Raw genomic sequence first — 22,199 nt, forward strand, 5'->3', positions numbered from 1 at the left:
AGAGTGGGCGACACCGAAAGGATGGTCCAGGCTGAGGTTTGGCACTGTGCTCTCCTGCATGGTGGCCCACCCTCACGCAGTAGGGTGTGCTTCTTTTCCAGCTTTTATTTGGCACAAACTCATTGTGCAGAGCCTGTTTCTTTTCCTATCTCTAATAAAATTTTGCTGCCATTTGTGATTTTCTTGACCAAGCCTTTTCTCAGTCCCAAGAGACCTAGAAATCATCTCATGAAGGAGACCCCTGCACCCCAAAACCCGGTAACACAACATCATCTGGATGGTTTCAATGGTGATGTAACGGGATAATCAATGTGTTCATAGGAGAGGGTGGAGTATTTGCAATCCAAAAGGGACCGCGGGGACTCATTTCAAGGTGGAAGGGAACCACCAAGGCTTATTGGGTTCCAGGAAAAAGAGAAAATAGACAAATAAGCTGCGCTTGTGTGCTGACACTGAAGCTAGATTTGAACTCAAGATAACCCTCCTGCCTCTGGCTCGCAAGAGCTAGGATTACCAGGGCTGTGCAGCCCCCACCAGGTTTAGTGTGGACTTCTGACCTCCAGTCACTGGCCTGCAGCAGGCAGGGAGTTACCACTCCTACTTCTTTCCTTTTCCTAGAAGCTGCTGGTTCCTGCAGGTGGGTGGTGGTGCCCAGCGCTGATGATTATTGTCTGGCTGCCCACCAGACAGCGAAGCAAGACAGAAACTGCCAGCCCCACAGATCGGAGTCCTGCTAACATCAGGAAGTACAAAACTGCAGAGACCCCCAACTGGGGAAACAAATGCTGATGCTTTCTTTTTATTGACTTCACAAACATTTCTATTTTTTTTCTTTTTTCTTTGCTGTGAAAAGTGCTACATTTTATTCTGCACTTGAAAGAAATGTCAGTAACAACTCCTGATCTCCTAAAATTTAAAGCACACATGCAAATAACACTCAGCCCACTTTCTATGTGGTAAAAAAAGCATTCAAGTGAGGTGAAAAGGTGCAGCCAGTAGGCGTGGTGGACTTTTGCTTTCTCTTCTCTTCATGTCCCTTCTCGTGTCATCTCTTTTCTTAATCAGAATCATTTCTTAGTCTTGCATACTGAAGGGAGCTGACACCAGGGGAAAAGAAGTGACTGTGGTCTCAGAGCACATCTTGTCACTTGGCTTGGGAACATGGATTCTGGGAACCACCCCTGTTGCGTGGGCACAGAGTACAGGTTGAGTCATGCACTCTCCAACCACCACCACTGGGCATGTTGGCATCAGCCTGAGCCAGAGGACCCAGGAGTGGGACTCATTGGGCAGATCCAGAGTCAACTCCCCCTATATTTTTCTCTGCCTTAATTTCCTTGTCAAGCAGATGTGAACTTAGCTCCATGGCCTTTAACTGCCCTGGGAGCCAACTTTTATCTAAGAGCAGCAGGTCCAGATAAAGAGAGTACCACTCACCACTTTACACTTCCCAAAGGCGAGGTCTCAGTAAAGCCTGGGAACAGGTGCTCTGGGGAGGAGTCTTAGTCCTTCAAGTTGGAACCTTTACCCTCAGGGACTCTTGTGTTTCCAGGGATGCCTGACTGTGAGACCATAAAAAGTCTATATTCCTTTTTGGTTTTGATCCCAGTTCCTGGCTCGGAGCTTTGAACACCTTGAACTCTCCAGAGCAATAAGAATATCATTTCCTTGCCAATGTGATGGTGTGGAGAGGGAGGCCTTAAGAAGGAGAGCCGGTGATCAAAGACCAAAGAGACCAAGGAATGATTAGAGCTTTGGAATTTCAAGCCCAAAGCACTGACCTCGGAAGAGAGAGTTGCTAGAGTTAAGTTAATCACCAGTGCTCATAGCTATGTAATGAAGCCGCCCTGTCCACCATAGAGAAGGAATTTAGAGAGCTTCTATGTTGGTAAGAACATGCTTGACTCCACCTCCACTTACTTCACCCTATGCATCTTTCCCTGGGGTCAATTCCTGAGTTATATCCTTTACAATAAACAGACATAACAGTAAGCTCCTTGAGTTTTGTGAGCTGCTCTACCATGTGACTGAATATGAAACAAGCTGAATGTGGGAACCCCCAGCTTTGTAGCTTTTATGCTTTATACATTGTGTCGATTTGAGAAGTCCAGAAGCTTAACTAATTGACTCAGCAGTTCTACTTGGGGGAGAGGGGTTACAGAGGACAGGCATTACCATCCTAGGATATTGTTCACTGTGTCAATTTGAGAAGGTCAGAAGTTTACCCAAGTGACTCACAGGAGGCCTTAGTGTCTAACATCCTCAGCCTTTGCAAGAAGAGGGGCACAAATGGTGTGAGGGCTATGCCCAGCCAGGGGAGCAGCCTGCTTACAATAAAAGGCAAATGAGGAGGGGCCTGATTGCTGGTCCTTCAGAGGAACTCAGTGTTTGCCTTCAGCTTGGATGTCTCCTGGCTTCTGGCACAGACTACTCAGATCCCCCTTGGGATTCTCCAGCCTTCTGTCATAGACTTTTCAATGTTCCATGGAAGACCCATCGGCCTCCTGATGCAGACTGCCTCGGGACACTGCAGTGAGCTCCAGCCCTTGAGTTGGACCCTTCAGGCTCCTGCATACAGACACCCTGTGCACTTACCCTCATCCAACTTTGGAGCTGACTATGGTAAGCCAGTGTTGAATTTTCTTATACATTTGTGTATCTTGTGCTATATTGGTTTCTCTAGTACACCCTGACTGATACAGTGGTCAAGGCAGAGATGAGTGTGGGTACACTGGGTTTGCAGGCCTGTCTCAGGTTATGTGACACCAAGCCTTTGAACCTATGACGTCTGCCAGGCACTCTCGGTAGTATCACAATTCATTGGACTGTAGAACGCCCGTCTGGTATCTGGAGAGTTCCAAAAAAAAGGTTCTCGATGTGGAAACACACACACAATTGATTTCACAATAATTGAGAGTAGAAATTGATCAGACGGATATATTCTGATGTCTGCTTGGAGGCTATTTAACCAATCCTTTAATTGCTGATTTGGCTCTCAAATTCTAAAAATATTCATACTGCTTCATCATCAGGGGCACTAGGAATGTCAGATTCACACATTTGCCACTTTGCCATATTTTTCACATTCCTCCTTGGTTTCAGTTTCCAAGTCTTCATAGACCTCTCCTGCACCACCCATGTTCCTCAGTAGGACCACTGCAATAGGACACTTAAGTATTTCAGTTAGTGGATTGGAATCTGACTTCTTTGATGCATCTTGAGACTCACCCTTCTCAGTGGCATCACCCACCATGATCTTGCCATCATGTTGCTGGTCTTTTGCACCGACAACACGCTGCTCAGTCCCTCTCATGCTTCCCTAGACCCTCGCCTTCCGGGAAGCCATACTTCTGCATGATTTCATGTGCTACTGTGCCATGCGTGTCGGCAAGGAAGCAGTTGCTGGGCCCAGCTGGAGATCTTAGCCGATCCTGTTCCTCATATACTGTAGCAACCAGCTGCAGCTCCAGAGGTTTCTGGAGTGAAGGACCAGGAGAGGATGAGAAAATAAGGAAGAGACCAAAGCTGGGGTCAGGTGCAGCCCTTTCTCCTGATGGGAGAAAAGGATATAGAACTTCAAAATAATAGGAAAATGTTTACCATAATGCCTCTTATTGTCTTCAAAAGAGCTGCAGATACCTTCAGACATAGTAAAAATCAAACAGAAAAGAATAAAATAGAGCCAATAAAAACAAAAACAATGAACACAATAAAGGACTTCAAAACAAGACAATGGTAAATCTAAAATGGCTATCATAGTATATCTTGATATCTTTGAAACAGCCACTCATACTACCCGATAAATGGTGGCACATTACTCCAGCTTTCCACACATTTTCCTGGACTTCAGATATAGAGCCTGTCCCACTGTGAGCTCACCACAGACTACAGCATCCACCACCTGAGGAGCCACCCAGCAGGAGGTGACCGAGCTGGACCACTGGCCACTCATCACAAATGCGTTCCTGGAGTACCCAGAGAGCTGCCACAGCCTGGAGCCGGGTGAGCTCTGCCACGGTCAGATCACTCCTTCGAGGGTCCAGAGACTCAAGACTCACTCAGCCAACATTAAAGTCCACATCTGCTTTACACCTGTCACTCCACCCCAGTCAGTCCAGGGCAGCAGAAGTTGCCTCTGTGGTGCTGCATCATCCACTCACACTGGTGGGAGGCTGACGCAGGAAGATCAAAAATTCACGACTAGGGTAGGCAATCTGGCAATGTGCCATTTTGAGGGGAACTCCCCTCAAAATGTGTGTCTGTTGGTCTGTTTGTCTGAGACAGTTGTGCTTTGTAGTTCAGGCTCGCCCTGAATCTGCTCTGTAGCCCAGGCGGCCATGCAACTCTGTAATCTTGTTCCCTCAGTCTCCAGAGTGTTGGGATTCAAGACGTGAGCAGTGCCAACCTTTCAAAAGGAGCTGAGGCAGTGGTGGTGTGGGCCAACGAGCAAAAGGATCCAGAGCTCTGGACCTCTTTTCCCAGTGCCAGACATCATGGCTGGTGGCCTTGGGTGGGCCTGGTGGACAAAGCCTGAGCACTTCCGCACCCCAGTGACCTTCTACATGGAGCAGAAGGAGCACATGATTGGGGGCGGAGACAGCAAACTTTGGCTCCTGGAGGAGCACAGCAACACGCTGATCTAGCTGGAGACCTAGTGCACCGTTTGGGCAGCTGAGAACCTGGGGACCTTGCCCAGGGCCACGTGATGCTGCAGCTTGTGCACAGCCCTTCAATGAGCTCAGCAGACTTGGCTGTTGCTGGAGGCAGGGAGCCGCTGTCGAGGGACCTGGCGTGGGCAGCCTGAGGACTGTGATGCCCCTGCAGCGGCCTGCTGTTCTCCTGCTCTTATGCATTTTTTTCTCTGCCTTCTGTGGGAGTTTAGTGCACCCGTGGGCAGGGCTGGAGTCTGCTGAGGTCCAGTGGGCACCCAGTGAGAAGCAGAGAGTGGAGGCCTTGGATGGGGCGTGGATACCCCATCTAATAGCTCTGGGCCTGTGTGTGCAGGGAGAAATCTGCCCACAGGAGAACTGCCTGCTGCCCATGACACCGAGGGCCCCAGCTACTGACTGAGGCCTGGGAGCTCTGTGGTGTGGCCTGGGCCCCCTGTGGTATGGCCTGGGCCCTGGAGCAAGCTGGAGGTCGCTCAGGTGCCTGGGGGAACTCATCCCCTCGATGAGGAAGTGTTCATTGTGGTGTAGGGAGCAGGGGTGAACATAACTAAGGTGCTATGTCCATGTAGCAAGTCCTCCAGTGAGGACTTGGCATCACGTGTGCTGGCATCACATATGATTGAACACAGAATTCATCTTCTTTGGTACCAGGAATTGAACTCTGGACCTTTCTCTATCCTGGCCCCACAGAGAATTTATAAACAAAAAATGTAATAAAGTGTTGGGAATGTCAATTCAGCCCAGTCTCTGTGTTCAGTCTCCAGTATTGGGAGAGAATTAAAGAAATAAATGCCAATTCAGACACACTCATCTCACTTTTGTATATATCTTTTTACGTTGTTGTTTTTAATTTTTCACACAGGGTCTCACTCTGTAATTCAGGCTGGCATTGAACTCACTGTGTAGTCCAAGCGGACTCAAACTTTCAAAACCCACCAGCCTCAGCCTCAGCCTCAGAGGGCTGAGTTTGCAGGCCTGTACCCCACACCCAGCCTCCTTTGTACTTTGGTTCTCCCCTTTCTAGGGGTGTTCCCTCTCTTCCCCTGCTGCTACTTCTGCCCCCTTGACCTGGCAGAAAGTGGAGCCATGCAGGTGGCTCCCGCCAGCAAGGCCACTGCCACCTGCTGTTTCTGGACCAGCTGCTCCCTCCCACCCCACCCCACTCCCGCACCTCTGTGGGCCCTGCTGGGAGTCCCCCTGCCTCTGCTTGGGAAACACCACTGTTGGCTCCAACCTTCAGCAAATGGGCCTTGAGGAACAACTATGAGCCTTGTGGGGTTGGGACGCAGGATCCAGAGCCCAAATTGGGGCCTTTGTTCTGTAGGGAACACACGGTGGGCATCTAAGGACTCACTGGGGGAGAGGTCCGTAAAGCAAATGAAGCCAGGCAGGAGTGTAGTGTGCGTTGGGCCTACTGGCACTCTGGGAGGCTGAGGCAGGAGCGAGGCAAGACAGAGGAAATAAAAGGTGAGGTGGAGACCAGAACAGAAGGGAAAGCAGTTCAAAACCTGTTTTCAAGAAAGACTGCCTTCTCCCCAGACAGCAAACCTGGGCAACTCCCTTACAGCACACAAGGGGTCTGCCAGCTCCCTTTAACTCTCCCCTGGGGCCTCTTCCACCAAGGAAGGGACTATGCTTTTGGCATTTGCCCTAGGGATCCCTCACCCAGGTCAGGCCACCCTCTCTCACCCTCCAAGACTGAGAGTGAGACAGACTCTAGATCACTGGTTTTCCACAGGTTTCCACCTCTCCAAACCCATAAAGGATTCCCAGTTTCCAACCATTGCCTGTTTATTTCTTTGAGCACCCACACCCTACTCTTATGTGTGCCCAGGATCCCCCTCTAATGAGTCCTTCTCTGTCTCTTTCTTGGGACACATCCTGAAAATCGTTTTTCCTCAACAGTGATCAGTGCCCTCCGCATATATTTGGAAAGGGGTGGGCTAAGGTGTTTATTTTAGCATCCGGGACACTCACACACAGCCTGTGACAGGAAGATGGAAAGTTCAAGTCTAGCCTGGTCCCTTAATGACTTAGCAGGAACCCCTGTCAAAATTCAAAGTAAAAAAAGCTGGGGGTGTGGGGTCTGTTGCGACAGCCCTGGCTTCACTCCCCAAACGGGGAAAAGCAGGAGTGTGATCCATGTGTGAGCTGGTTTAGCTGAGATGTCAAGGGAAGACCTCTGATGGGGAAGTCATCAGTGGATGAGATCTGAGGGAAATGCCCCCAACCAGTCTGTTAGCTGCTCAGGTAAAAGTTCCTGTTCCAGTTCCTGTTACTACTGTCTCCTATAAACAGCTGGTTACTGTGATGCATACTGTAAAAACATATGATCAACATATGGCATTACAGCTGCCTTGTCCCCTCCATGTGAGCAGTGTCACCAGGTCAGTGTTCAAATAGTCTCTCCTTGAGGGGCACCCACCATTTGTCCATCACATAATTGTTCAGGGGTATACAACACATGTAGAGAGCCAGAAATGAGAACTAATTAGTCAAAACTCACAGTCTCTAACTGCAGGAAAAAGGGCCTTTCTGAGACTACAGAGTTTAAAATGAAACCAAACAACTCAAACAAATAAAAGGGGAAAAAAGGCCCATTCTTCCTGAGAATTCCACTTCGGCACCTTTGTCTGCTACCACAGTCCCTGCCAACACTTTCCACAGATCTGCTGCCAGCTAGTTAAACTGGTTGCAGTTTGATCAGTCATTACCTGCGTTTGTCCATGAACCCCTGCTCCAGACGGGCCCATCCTGGTCACGTGACATCATCTAATGCCCACTCGAGATGATTGTCAGCAACTCCTTCTGAGTTACACATTTTGACAAGGAAAAACTGGAGTGTCAGCCCTCATGAATGAGCTTCCATGATCTTTCCCAAAAATTGCCACATCTAGAAGGTATAAATCAGTCAAGTGTTTTTCAAGAACATCAAATAGAGAGAACAAGAAGCCCATCAATATGTCAAAAGTTACCAGAGTTACCCAGAGCCTGGTATAAGTACTATGGACACGAAAAAATAATTTCCCTTTTCTGATTAAGAGATAAAGGCTCTCAAAAGCTTCCATGTCTGTATTTGGTATCAATCTATGACTTTTGTGGTGGTCCACAGAACTGAGCTCCCTGCATTCAAAAGTCCCTTCTGTCAAAAATTCAGCATCCCAAGGGCTACGACACTCTTGCTTCTTGTCTTTTATTCCTGGCACAACCTTGGAGCCTGCCATACCAAACATGAATTCTTATATCAGAGAGTCCTCTTATCATTTGAGAAGAGACTGTCTCTTCAAATTAAAAGTGACCAACTCTTTGCACCAAGCCAGTCAGCCTCTCTCTCTTTCTTCCCCAGGAGGAAGCTGATGCTTGCATCAGCCTGAGGCAGATAACCATAATCCTGAAATTCTGAAAACTCTCCTTCCAGAGATAGAGATCAAAGACTCACCTCCCACCTGGACATCAACTCCACCACCACAACGCTGCACCCATTGTATTCTTCTTGAAAATGAAAAGAAAAAAATGATGTCTTATAAACATACCAGCTCATCTAAACTCAGTTGCTACAAAGGTTGGGAAATTCCCGTTATTTTCAGGGAGGTTCTCACAACAGCCAAGCCACCAGCACCTTTTCCTTGAGATGGCCTGGTTCTCTGTCATTTCCAGCTCCATCATGGTTACCCAAGAATGAAAAAATAAATGAGGCTTCATGTTTCTAGACTGTTGAGCTGCTAAAATGAATCCCTCCTCCTGTAAAACCAGTTCAGGACCTCTGAGCTGCCAAATGCTACCATGATTGAATGTTTTCTTCTGTCTTCAGTTGGCTCCTGTCAGCCAACCCTTCTTCACCTTTAAATGGCAAGATCCCAGTTCTGAACACAAATCTTAACAGATCTGGACTCAACCTCCCAGGGGTTGAAAAGCTTGTTTAGCCTCTTTGGAGAAGCCCTTACAGCCAACCTCACTAGTTTCGCAGCACAAAATATCCGTGCACTTATGATTAATGACACCCAAGGTGCCTGCGGGAAAGGCACTAAATCTCTGCTGTAATATCTGGCAGAAATTGATTACAAGAAAGAACCTCTACAAATTTCTTGGAGCTCTCGTTTCTATAGAATCTGGATCCTGGGTTTCACAGAAACAATGATGCATATGCAGACTGTCACCCCTGTGAGTGCCCCGTGGGCTACCTGTGCAAATACCTGGATCAGATTGCTAAGGGCTACGCCCACCTTTGCCCACACTCTAGCAGCCACTAGCCTTCTGATCAAAAAAGCTGACAAACTCATCTTAGGCTAAGACATGACTGCTCAGGTGCCACATGCTGCACTGAACCTCCTGAGTAACTGAGAACCACTTGATCCTGCCATGTACCTGCACACAGCACTGGGACCACCATCCACAACAGACTAGCACTGACTGATGAACCTCTTCTCAAGGGACCAAACTTAAACATGAACCCCCTGACAGATGCTGAGTATATTCTCTTCATAGATGGAAATATTTCTGTTAGGAATGCAATCTGGGAGGCTAGACATGCAATGGTTGCCTTGGACAAAGATATTTTGGGCAAAGCTTCCCTGCTACCGTTTATTGTTGCTGTTTGGAAATCTGTCACTGGCAACATCAAACTTTCACTCAAAATAGTTTAGTTCAGAGGCCTAAGTCCTCTGTGGAAATCTGATTGACTAAAACATCAGCTCCAGCCAGAAAAACTTTACCCAGTACTCCTGGAAGATCTGTCTTAATCAGAGCCAGAGCTGCCCCCACCACGTGTTCTACAAGCTTGAGTCACAATGTTGGCAGCTATATCATCTGTGTCATGAGCCCTGACCTCCAACAGATGGGCAGATAGACTTAGTGCCCATCTGCATTCCTCAGTCTGACCTGAGGCATTCCCTTCATCAGCTGAGAGAGCAATAAATTTGTAGGGTCCTGCTGGAAAAAAATCATCCCTAGATATGGCCTTGATCACTGGCAGCAACAATAGCCCAGCATTTGTAGCAGAGATAACTAAATAGAAACTACACACAGCATACAGTCCACAAAGTTCTAACACAGTTAAGAAACATAACCCTAGCTGGGTGTGGTGAAGCATGCCTGTAATCCCAGCACTTGGGAGACTGAGGCAGGAGAATAGTTGGAAGTTCCAGCCCAGCCTGGGCTACAAAATGAGCTCAAGGCCAGCCTAGTGAGACCCTATCTCAAACACACACACACACACACACACACACACACACACACACACACACAAGAATCTTAACCCTACAGAAATAGCTTCATAAATATTTAGCTAAAAGACCTGCTATACCCAGAGACAAGCTGCAGACACATGGAATCCAATACCTATTAACTACCTCTACAACTTTCAGAAACCCAGGCTTAATCCACTATCGCAGAGTCGTGCTAAATTTCTGGAGAGTTTACCTGGACCAGATAGCTACTCTGAAGTGTACCCAAAAGAATCAACACACTCACATCCCTGCTCTGGTCACTCCAAACACTGACCAGGCCATGCACAACTGAAGCATGAGGACACCATTCTCAGGATTGCTCCACACGTCATGTATTAGTCCCCTTGATTTTTCTGCCTTTTTAGGCTGTTAACCCCAGTCCTTGCTTCCACTGCAGACTGCAATTTTGCCTTAGCACTATGATTTTCAGAGAATAAGAAATAACCAGTAAAATTTTCCAATCTTGTGGAACTTGGCTATGGCCCATCCTGGGATCACTGATAACTCTAATGTTATTGCTTCTAGTTGGGCCTTGTCTCAAAATATCACATGTAACCTGCCCAGAAGAAATTTGTCAGGGAGACTAAAAGAGGGTAGAAATGTAGCAGGAAATGCCCTGCCCTAGCCGTTCTATTAGTTGCCAAGGTACTATTTTCCTTTACACTTCTGTCACTAGTGTCTCCTAGAAAAGACAGTTCACTGGGATACATACTGTAAAAACTGATTAAATACAGCAAAATACTCTGCCTCTTGCTTGCAACCCCATAAAACCTCCCTCCCTGAGCCTTTGTCACCTGACATTTATTTTTAGTTTCTTAGTATAAGTATCTTATTTATTATGTACACACATAAACATATACTGTCTCTTTTATCTTCTCACATTGATGAGATAATACGATGTTTACACATGTATGCCTGGTTAATTTCACTTATCAATATGGTCTAAAATTGCATCCATTTCCCTTTAAAAGTCTCAAGTTTGTTCTTCTTTATGGCTGAGACTATTCCATTGTACAAAATTACCACATCTTTTTTTAAATCCATTTCTCAGTCGATGGGCATTTAGGTCATTTCCAAGTTCTAGCTATGACAGAGGAGATCGTATGTATTCAGGATGGAATGAATAAGAGTGTAGATAATGCACATACTTATCTTGTCCATGATTTTAGAGAGATAGCTTTCAGATGTTGCCCATTTAGCATGATGTTAGCTGTTGATTTGTCATAGATGACTCTTATCAGAGTGACTTAAAGACCATCTATTCTAATTTTCTGTAGGATTTTTTTTTATTATGAATGGGTGCTGGACTTTGTCAAAAGATTTTTCTGCATCTGTTGAGATGATCGTATGGTTTTTGTCTTTGATTCTGTTAATACCCTCATCAGGGAAATTGGCCTGAAATTCTCTTTCTTAGTTAGGTCTTTCTGTGGTTCTGGTAGCATGGTAATGCTTCCTTCCAGGAATGAATTTTGGAGTATTGCTTCATTTTCAATTTCATTAAAGAGACTGAGAAGCAGTGGTGTTAATTGTTTTCCAAATTTCTTATAGAATTCAGCAGTGAATCCCTCTGGGCCGGAATTTTTCTTTGTTGATGTTGTAACCCACCCAAAAAGAAGGCCCCATGAGATGAAAAATGGGGCAAAACCCCTGAGATGAAAAAGATGGGCAGAATGACATCATTTTTAGGAAAAAGTGCTTTTATTTTAGCTGGCCCAGTGACACAGTGCAGATGGAATTTGTAAAGCTCTGCAACTGAGTTAGAGTTTTGACTGAATTTTATAGTTCATCTATGATTAGCTCATTGATCATTAAGTACATAGTGATGAGAAACAGAAATAAGGTGGGCCTTTGTTCCCCTTTGCTTGAGGTAAGAGGCATTTCACAGTGAGTGGTTAGCCAATTCATAGCCCTTGGTCTGCCAATTTCAGGAACATTTGTCTCTCATAAAGAGAACAACGGTTGACACAACATCATTTGTCTCTTACAAGGGGGAACAAAGTTTGACATAGCACACAGGTCACTAAGGTGGCGGGGGGGGTGACGATGCATTACGGAACAGCATGACAATGCAGTCAGTTAATTTATAACAGACTTAATAATAATGTGGTTGGTGCTCCAGGTACATGGTTACCAGGGCAACAAGCATAGAGCATAACAATTGATAGGTTTTTAATTACATTTTCAATTTCCTGCATTGATATTGGGTTATTTAGGATTTTCACATCTCCTTGATTCAGCTTTAGTAATTTCTATGTATTTAAGAATCTATTACTTCTGTGTTTTCCATTTAATTAGAATACAAGTTCTCCAAGTAGGTAGAGATGATTTTCTGGATTTGGCAGGGTCTGCTGTGATTTCACCCTTTTCATTTCTAATTCTGCATTTGAGTATTTTTTTATTTTTCTTTTAATGAAGTTGGCTGAATGTTTTTCAATTTTATTTAATCTATCAAGGGACAAATGCTTTGCTTCATTGATTCTTTGTATTGATTTTTTAGTCTCCAACATATTGATTTCTGCTGGGTATTATTGTTATTGTTGTTGTTGTTGTTATTTTTTCTTTTCTTTTTTTTTTTAAACCATGAATTGAACTCTATGACTTTGTTCTGGCAAGATATATTGGGAACACACGCAGGAGTCTCAATTGGCAATCTCAAGAATATCATGAAAAAAAAAAAACAGAGACAAGTATCATGTTCCAACAATGGTGGGGAACCCAGTGTCCCTGGATCTGACCTCCCCACTCCCAAAACAGCCACTGTTTATTTTTCTATACAGAGATAGGTGGGGCTAGCAAAAGGTTACAATTCATCTAGAGACTCCACTCCAGAGGGTGTAGATAATCTTATGTTTAAAGCATTTGATCCCAGCATAATCCTCTGGTGATTAAAAAAGACAGAGATGAGCCAGGCGTGGTGGCTCACGCCTGTAATCCCAGCACTCTGGAGACTGAGGTGGGAGGATCCTTCAGAGTTCGAGACCAGCCTGGGCTACAAAGTGAGCTCAAAGCCAGCCTGAACTACATAGTGAGACCCCGTTTCAAAAAAAGACCAAAAAAAAAAAAAAAAGTAATAATAATAAAAAGGCAGAATGATCTTATGCTTAGAACTATCTTGTCCTTGAGTATAATTTTCAAATGACTTAAAAAGGCATAGATGATCTTATGCTCAGAAGAGTCAATGGGAAATCTCAGGTGGGTGGTACCAATAATCCCAATTCTTGCTTTTATTTCCTACCAAAATACGCAAAACCAGTCACTGTGAATTTGTGGTCCCCAACAAGGTACGTAGTATGCCACTGAGGTTTGTCCTTTATCTGCTCTGATCTTTATGTTACTCCATAGTACGAGCTTTTGGTTTAGCCTGCTTTTCTTTTTCTAGAAGTTTGAGGTCCATCATTATGCTGTGTATATGTGCTTGCTCTATTTTCACGATATGGTTATTTACCACTATCACTATCAATTTCCCTCTAAGATTGTTTTCATTGTGTCCCATGAATTCAGCTGTGTTGTAATGTTACCACTCAACTGTAAAAATTTGTCTAATTTCTTCTTTAATTTCATCTGTGACTCATTGGTTGGTTTATAAGGTGTTACTTAATTTCTATGTGTTTATGAAGTTCTTGTGGTTTCTTTTTCCATGGATATCCAATTTCATTGCACTGTGCTCTAATAAAGTTCTGGGAATGATCTGAATTCCTTTGCATTTACTTAAGCATGTTGTATCAGCCAGTATGTGGTCTGTTTTGGAGAATGTCCCATGTGCAGCTGAGAAGAAGGTGTAATCTGATTGTGTGGGGGGGAACACTCTACAGACAACTACGAAATCCATTTGTTCAAAATTTTGGCTCAGTTCTAATAATTCATTATTAATTTTATTATCTAGTTAATGTGTCTTTTTGTGACAGTGGGGTAGTGATATCTCCCAGTAGAGTTGTATTTGGGTTTATTTGAATTCTTGTCTCTGTAATTATTTGTTTTATACTGTTGGGTGCAGTGGTATGAGTTGCATGTATACTTATGATTGTTATCCCTTCCTATTGGATTGTTCCCTTTATGAGGATATAGGAATTTTATTTATCTCTCTTAATCACTCTTGGCTTGCAATTCACTTTGTCTGCAGATAGAATATCTACACCTGCTTTTTTCTCTGTTCCCGTCACATGGAGTATTGTTTTTCATCCTTTGATTTTCGGTCTATGGATTTATTTTTGAATTCAATGTGTTTCTTGCAAGCAGCATAATGTTGAATCTGGCTTCTTGACCCATTATGCCCGTCTGTGCTTTTTGATTGGTCTATTGAGACTGTTAACATTGATAGTTGTAGCTGATATGTATTTATATGTATTCATTCTTGTTATTTTCCTATTGTTGGCTACCCCCTATTTTCTGTCCCACTAATTCTTAAGATTCCCTGATGGATTCCTTCTGTCATGACTCATGGATCTGTAGCTCTTATTATCTCTCTCCATGTCCTTCAGAACACTTGGAAGTGCAGACTGGTGGTTACAAATTTCCTCAGGTATTGTATGTCTTAAAAGTGTCTGATTTCTCCATCATATCTAAAAGATACTTTCGTAGGGTGCATCAGTCTGGGTTATCAGTTGTTTTCTTTAGAGCTTGGATTACTTCATTGCAAGTTCTCCTTGACTTGAGAGTTTGTGATGAGGAGTCATTTCTAATTCTGATGTGTTTTCCTTTACAGGTGATTTGTTTCTTTTACCCCACAGCTTTTAAGCTTCTATTCTTGTGGTGAATTTTTGGAATGTTCACCATGATATGCCTGGCTATAGAATTTTTTTGATCATGCTAATTGGAGTTCTATATGTCTTGTTTATCTGAATGTCAAATTGTTTTTCTCTGCCAGGCAAGTTTTCAGCCAGGCATCTGTGAACATTTTTTAACATCATCTGTGTTAGCTCTGGCTTTTTCATTGACTCCAAGCAACCTTAAATTATTCTTCTTTGTCTCATCTAGCAGCTACTGCATTGATTTCTGATGGCCCCTTGCTCTTTTTGAGAAATGTTTCTTTTTTTGATCACTACCTTGTAGCCTGACTTTAATATCTGAGATCCTGTCCTCATATTGGCCCTATCTGCTTTTATACTTCCATTGCAATTCTTATTCTCCTGGATATCTGCTTAAATCTGCTTTATGGATTCCATTTGTTTCACTTGCTTCTCTTCATTAGGTTCTTGAACCCATCTATTTTTTTGTTAGTATGTGCTCTGCCATAACAAAGTATGGTCTTTATCTGAGCGATTATTTCTGATTTCATTTTTTCTAGAATGTCATTCAATTGCTTTGCTGTTATGACTTCATTGAGGTTTTTGGATTTGGGATTTGGCCTTTGATTTTCCCACATCATTGCCTCCTGGATTTGCTTTTGGTGAACCTGATGTCTGGAGTTGAATTCTGTTTAACTGTCTTCTCATTTTTTCCTTCTTTTTCAAGTTTAATTCCTTAGGTGATGCTTGTGAGTTGCCTATGGTGGGTTGCTTTATTGTTAATGTTTAGGTCCCTGGATGATGGCTACTTTCTGAGGTATCTTCCAGGTACAGCTGGTTTTTGGGTTTGAGTCTGTTGGAAGACCTCACCTCTTCAGTTTGTTGGAGATGAGAAGCTGTTGCTTGTGTGGCCCAGTCCCTGGTCCTTCGGCACTGTGCCACAGTATTTCCCATGAACCTTAGTCAATCTCAGTCATGGAATATAGGACGAACATTGTGAGCCAGTGCAGTCCCGAATGTCTGCTACTCCCCTCCACTGCTGTGTCTCTCTGCAGAGGCCCCTGGGGTCACCGGCTGTCACAGTCACTCTTGGTCTGCAGATTTGTACTGCTCCTCTCATGCACTAAGTCCCATCTCTGGGAGAAGGCGCTGCTGGGCATCACTGTGTTTGCTGCAGGGTCTCTCTGTGCTCTCTCCATGGCTTCAGTTACCACCTCAGATGTTTTCTGCTTCTTGTCTTCTTCATGATGCTATATTCCAGTGTCTGGTGGTGACTCTCAGAGAGGCTGTTATTTCTGCTGGTAACTGCTCAGCTATCTTGGTCTCATCTCTGGTTCTTTGTTTGTTTGTTTGTTTGTTTTGTGCCTGACATTTAAAGGAAAAATTAATTCCCTGTCAGTATCCATCTAAACTTTTAAATACCAGTCTACAAATCAAAGGTGTCACTGTGGTATTTCTGCATGCCTTCAAGTGAGAAGTCCTTCAAAGTAGGTGGCAGGGGAGACAGGGAGTTGCTGGGTGTGCCGGGCTTGCATCTAAGTCTCAGCTGCCCCAGGCTTCTAAGTAGTTGAACTCAGGCCCGGGGTGAGACACCCACCTCCTAAGTAGGATCTTAACTCACATCCTGGAAAATCATTGAAGGAGACAGATTGAAGGGTAGGGGCAGATGCATCAGGCAGAGGGAGGACGCTGGGGAGAACAGGGCCAGGATTCCAGGTGGAGCAGCTGAGATAGAAGGCTCACCATACTGCAGATGGCCCGCACAGTTTCTGCCTCCGTGTGTGTCCGTGGGTATGAGTGTTTGTATGCACACATGGGTGTGAGGCTGTGCTACTTGCTCACTCTCTGAGTTCCAGCTTTTCCAGTATGATCCTAGGAGCAGCTGGGTATGACTGCACACACTCGGACTGCCGGGTCCCTGGGAGGCTGAAGCTGGAGGATCCCAAGTTCACACTGAGGCTGGGCAATTTAGCAAATGAGGAAGAAGTGGCCTTACAATACAGTTTTTCATTTCATATATCTCTCTGTCTTTGTGTGTGTGTGTCCCTCTGTCTGTGGGACACAATTTTGCTTTGTAGTTTAGGCTCGCCCTGAATGTCTTCTGTACTCTAGGCTGCCAAGCAACTCAGTAATCCTGCCCCTCAGTATTGAGAGTGCTGGGATTAAAGGCGTGAGTCCCCGCCCTGCAGTCTCAACCTTCAAGAAAAAGCCGAGCCATTGGTGGTGCCAGCCAGTGAGCAGAAAGCTGAGGCAGGAGGATCTAAACTCCAGAGCTGTGGGCCCTCTGGCGCAGTTCCGGGTGATAGAGGGGACAGAAATAGAGCACCCAAGCTGCTAGTCGTCAGAGAAGCGGTCCAGTTTGTGATCCAGCAAAGTGAGGAAGGAATCCTGAGCGAGAAGGGAGGTGAAGACTGAGAAAAGTGTATTGAGAGACAGAGATCGAGCTCCTGAGAGAAGAGAGGGAACCTAAGAGTGGGTCGGCCAAGAGCCCCCTGGTCCAAGGACATTTCCTAGTGCAAAGCTGAGAGGTGAGTAGAGGCTGGCAAGTTGGGTGCCAGGTGGGTCTGCTCTGGGCTCAGGGAGATGGCAGGGAGAGGCGCTGGGGGAGGAGGGATGGGAAGGGGAGGCAGATCCCCAGGGAGAGAAGCAGCAACCAGGGTTGGGTGCCTTGTTGTCTGGTCCCTCAAGTGTCCTGAGGGCCAACCTGTCTGACCTGCCGACCTCCCTCCTCTGGGTCTCTGTCTCCCCAGCTCAGCCATGGCGAGCAACGCTGGCCTGGGCGAAGGTGGACGCGCCTGGTGGAGGCAGCCCCAGCACTTCTGCAAGCCGTTGGTCTTCTATGTGGACGCGGAACAGGAGGATCGTGTGTTTGGCGCAAGGGACGCGCTCGGGGACAGCCAGCTTCGGCGCCTGGAGGAGCATAGCCACACGCTGATCCAGCTGGAGGCCTGGGCCACGGCAGATGGCCACACCCGCGTGACAGTGGTGGGGCCAGCGGGGGCACGGCGCTGGCTGCTGGAGTTGGTGCGCAGCCTGGGCAGTGGGGAGCCGGGGGCCCGAAGGCGCGGCCTGGCCATGCTGCGGCTGGTGCGCAGCCGCCCACTCCACAGTGAAGACCTGGCCTCCACACCCTGGGAGGAGCCACTGCCCGCCGACCTGGTCCTGGCCATCATCCTAAGCAGGCCCAGGTCCCTGCTGATTCCTGGGGTCCTTCTGCTGCTGTGGATTGGCTGGATGTTCTGGCTTCTCAGGTTCCCTGCAGCTGTGAGCAGGGCCCGACTCCCCCGCAGCAGAGCGGGCACCCTGGGAGAGGCACAGAGTGAGAGCCTGGCACCCGGATCCTCCTCTGACAGCTGCGGGACTGAGTGTGTGGCAAGAAGTCTGCCTGCGGGAGAACCGCCTGCGGTCCGCGATAACACCACCGAGGACACCAGCTACTGACCCAGGCCTGGGAGCAGCGAGGTGCTGCCTGGGCCCTGCAGTGAGCTGGAAGCCGGGCAAGTGCCTTGGGGACCTCCTCCCCTGGCTGAGGACCTGTTCAGGGCAGGGTGGCCCACGGTGAAGTGGGCGGTCAACATGTTGATGGGCTCAGTATGTGTCCACAGTCCTGCTGGTGAGGGTCCTCAAGGGTTGGAAGGGCTGGAGATTTAAACAAAACAAAACACAAACGTGACGTGTTGATGTCATGGATTATGTAACATGGAATTTATAAACAAAAAATGTAATCAAGTACTGGGGTTGTGGATTTGTGCCTAGGCTCTGTGTTCAATCTCCTTTATTGGGAGAAAATTAAAGAAATAAATACTGTAATTTAGTTCCACGGTTATCTCTTCACTTTTGTATCTATCTTATTTATCTATTTCCATTGGAGACAGGGTTTCCTTTGAATTCAGGCTGGCACTGGCTCACCCTGGAGGCCAAGCGGGTCTCCCACTTCTCACAACCCTCCTACCTCGGCCTCCACACTGCTGCCTTTACAGGTCACCACCGTCACCGCCATGTCCGCCTCTTTCTTCCTTTGCACACAGGCTCTCGACATCCAGTGCGCTGGCCTGGACATTGTGGCCATGCTCTGGCCTCAGCCTGCCAGCGTGCGGGGAGTAGAGGCCAGCTCTGTCACTGCTGGCTGCTCATCTTTCCCTCTGTAGAGCCCCAATTGTTGGCCACCTGCTTGGACTTCCACAGCTTGCTCTGCTTCCATGAACATGAAGGTCCGCCCCACGCCCTGCAGTGCTCAGCCCTCCCCCAGGAGGCTGAGTAGGGAAGCCGTTCTTTGAGCACACCCAGAGCCAAGAAAGGGAAAGATTGAAAGGCTGGCAGGGAGAGCTCTCACTGGCTTCAATTCACCAGCCTGCCCTGGCCTTCAGCTCCCAGCAGTCCTTGGGCCTCAGCATCCCAGCGCTGGGGTGACACCCATCAGACACCTTGCCCTGCTTGAGTGAAAGGAAAAATCATGCTTGGAACTGGGCATGCTGATCCAACCATGGAAACCCAGCTCTCAGAGGCTGAGGCAGGAGGAATTCGCTGTTTCAGGCCAGCATGGACTCCATAGTGACTTTCCAGGCCAGCCTGAACTGCATAGCCAGAGCCTCTCTCAAAGGAAGAGCGCCATCGGCGTGGGGAGGGGGGTGCAGTGGGGAGAGCCACTGCTCTGGGTGTCCTGCCCTCCTCCAGCTTGTCTGCATCTCCTTCAATCTCCCGACACGCACAGGAAACGCCCTCTATGAGGCTCTGGTTGCCTCAGTACCTCCCAGGATTACCATTTCTTCTCTAGATTTCTCACCACACAGGACAGGAGGAGATGCAGACTTCTCCCTACAACCCCCATGGAATCTGTTGGTGCCCTTCCTGAAAGAAAAGTCATTTCAGGACACATCAGTGAGAGGCATAGGCAAAATCAGACAGTAAGTAAAAAGACAGGCAGCGTGGTCCTTGCCTATGATCCCAGCACACTGAGAGGCTGAGGCAAGAGGATCACTTTGAGTTCCCAGACAGCCTGATCTACATAGTGAGACCCTGTCTCAAAACACAAAAGAAAGTCCTACAACCAAATGGAGGAGCTGAGCCTTTTTGGATCTGGGGTTTGTTTGGTCCCTCTCAGTATGGGTTGCCAGTCCCAGAGGATTTGTCATGATCTGACGGCCAGTTTGGTTTCCACGTGGTGCATTCTTGGTCTTCATTATTGCTGGATGTGGCGTGGGTGGGGGTGTGCTCCCATTTTGGGCTGAGCTCCTCATAGGTTGTTCTTTCAGACTTTGCTTTGTCTAGAATCCAAGAGGGTTCAGGACAATGGGTCAGGACTTCTAGGCACAACCCCAAGGGATTGGAGCTGGACACGGAAAGCTGACAATCAGCTGTAGACCCTGAAAATGGTGCCAGTTCCTTTCACTGTTGAGAGGGGATGAGGGTGGATATTTTAGGGCTAAGAGACCTGAGAAGGCAGATTCACCTTTACAGACCTTCATGCAGAGCCAAGCAAGGATCGGACCCACAGTCACTGTTTACTGTTTTCTGTTGTGGCACTGGGAATTAAATACGGGCTTCAAACCAACCTAAATCCCAACTGTTGTACTGTGTTTTGTTTCGTTTTCCTGAGGCATTTTCTTGCTATTTAGTTCAGGCTGGCTTTGATCTACGGAGCCTAGTTTGTCTTCAAATTTGTGTTGATCCCCTGCCTCAGCCTCCCAAGTGCTGCCATTACAGATGGGAGCCGCCCCACCCATTTAAGGATTGGTTTTGCTGGCAATTTACCTCTCTTCATCCCCCCAGAGCTAATCCTAAATCACACTTCTCCAGGTGGAGTTCTCTGAGGCTTAACTATTTAATTTGGAGATTTCGCAGATAACAGTGTCATTTGAATCAGCTGGATGTTTTAATCTAGAGTCTTAGTCTCCTCTGTGAGTTTATGGTTTCAGCAGGTCTCGCATTGGGCTTGAGAATTCACATTTCTGGTGCTATCGCCTGTGGCTGCTGCTGCTGGTCAGCAGATCGCACTTGGAGTATGCACGGGCCAGGAGCACATCTTAGGGGACATCAGGAAACAGGTTCTGGGACGTCCGTGTGTCAGTCTGGGCACTCTCTGAGGTCTCCAGCAGGTGAAGGAGAGTCTACTGCCCCAGCTTTCTTCCCGGGGTCCACCCTTGGTGGGTAACCCCCTCAGTCCCTTCCCGTTTCCCTTTCCTGCTTCTTGGTTCTGCCTCCTCCCTCTGTGGATGTGGCTGTCCCCTCTCCTGAAGATGCATTCTCTCCAAACTGCAGAGTCCTGCTGTCTTCTGCTCTGCTTTCTTCTCTGAGAATCCACCCTGCTAATAAAAGCAAGCATGTCTGTGGGTTCCTGTTTCTCTGTCTCCTAAGACACCAGGCTTTGCACACATTTCAAGTACTCTGCTTTTGGGGGCAACAACGAAGAAAACCAGCTTGACACAAGGAGGAAATGGTTTCATCTCACATCTGTCTACTCCAGGGAGGAGTGACATGGTTGTCAGTCCTGTGTAGTGCTGTGTCTGATGCAGCACACGGAGACAGTTAAATATTTATTTTGCCCCTGCATCTGCAACGTGTGCAGGGCTGGTGGGGACAGCTCACTTCTGCTTTTGCTGTGGGGACTCAAGCCTGGGGATGGAGTTTGCAGAGCCTCCCAGTGGCTGCTTTGTCTTCCTGCAGCAGGTGGGTTGTGTCTGAGAATGGATAAGAACAGTTCCGGTAGGACACTGAAGCAACTGTCATCCCATGGTGATGACTCTTTAGGCCCACTGAGTCACATCAGCTACATGCTCCTCTTAGAAGCCAGAAACCAGGACCAGCTAATATTTGGAGAGGAAAGTTTTTATATCCAGCATTTGGGAGGTAGAAGCAGGATTGCTGTGAGTCCAAGGTCAGTCTGGGGTGCACAGCAAGTTCTAGGCTGGCCTGGGCTATACAACGAGGCCCTGTGTCACAGCAACAACAAAAAGTACAAAAGGAACTGCCATCAGCCAGCTGACCTGATCTTCTTGCGTCATGTATCTCATGTTCCCGCGTCCTCTCCTAGGCACGATCATGGTCTGCTGGAAGTCATCGGAGTATAACGGGTCTTTCCACTGCACTCAGATTCAAATGAAGCTGGCAAACCCTTTCCGCATAGGACAGGCACACACAGTGCGGGTAGGTAGCTTGCGAAGCCCTTCCTCACAGGGGTTTGTGGTCCTTGCTGTGGGTTACCCTGCACCAGGGGCTTACAGGGTGAGGAGGAAACAGGAGAGGAGGTCCTCAGTCCAGCTGAAGAAACAAAGTGTCCACTGAAAATGAATCCCTAGACAACTCGTGAATTAGGATGTATTCAGATTGCTTTTGTACAGTCAAAATGCATGGTGGCCTTGGTGGCACACTCCTGTCATCCCGGCAGTCAGAAGGCTGAGGCAAGAGGGTTGTCATTAGAGTTCCAGGCCAACCTGGGATTCATAGTGAATTCAAACCCGGCCTTGAGAGATCCTTCAAAAAACAACCAATAAGTACATAAATGCAGCAGGGTTAGGGGCGCACAGCCGATACCAGCAAACCTCTCTGAACGTTCCTGGGCTGCCCTTCTTCTAATACTCGTT

The sequence above is a fragment of the Cavia porcellus genome, unplaced genomic scaffold, assembly GCF_034190915.1.
Source record: "Cavia porcellus strain 051 isolate PalLab524CR breed Dunkin Hartley unplaced genomic scaffold, mCavPor4.1 scaffold_6, whole genome shotgun sequence".
In the NCBI taxonomy this organism is placed as follows: domain Eukaryota; kingdom Metazoa; phylum Chordata; class Mammalia; order Rodentia; family Caviidae; genus Cavia; species Cavia porcellus.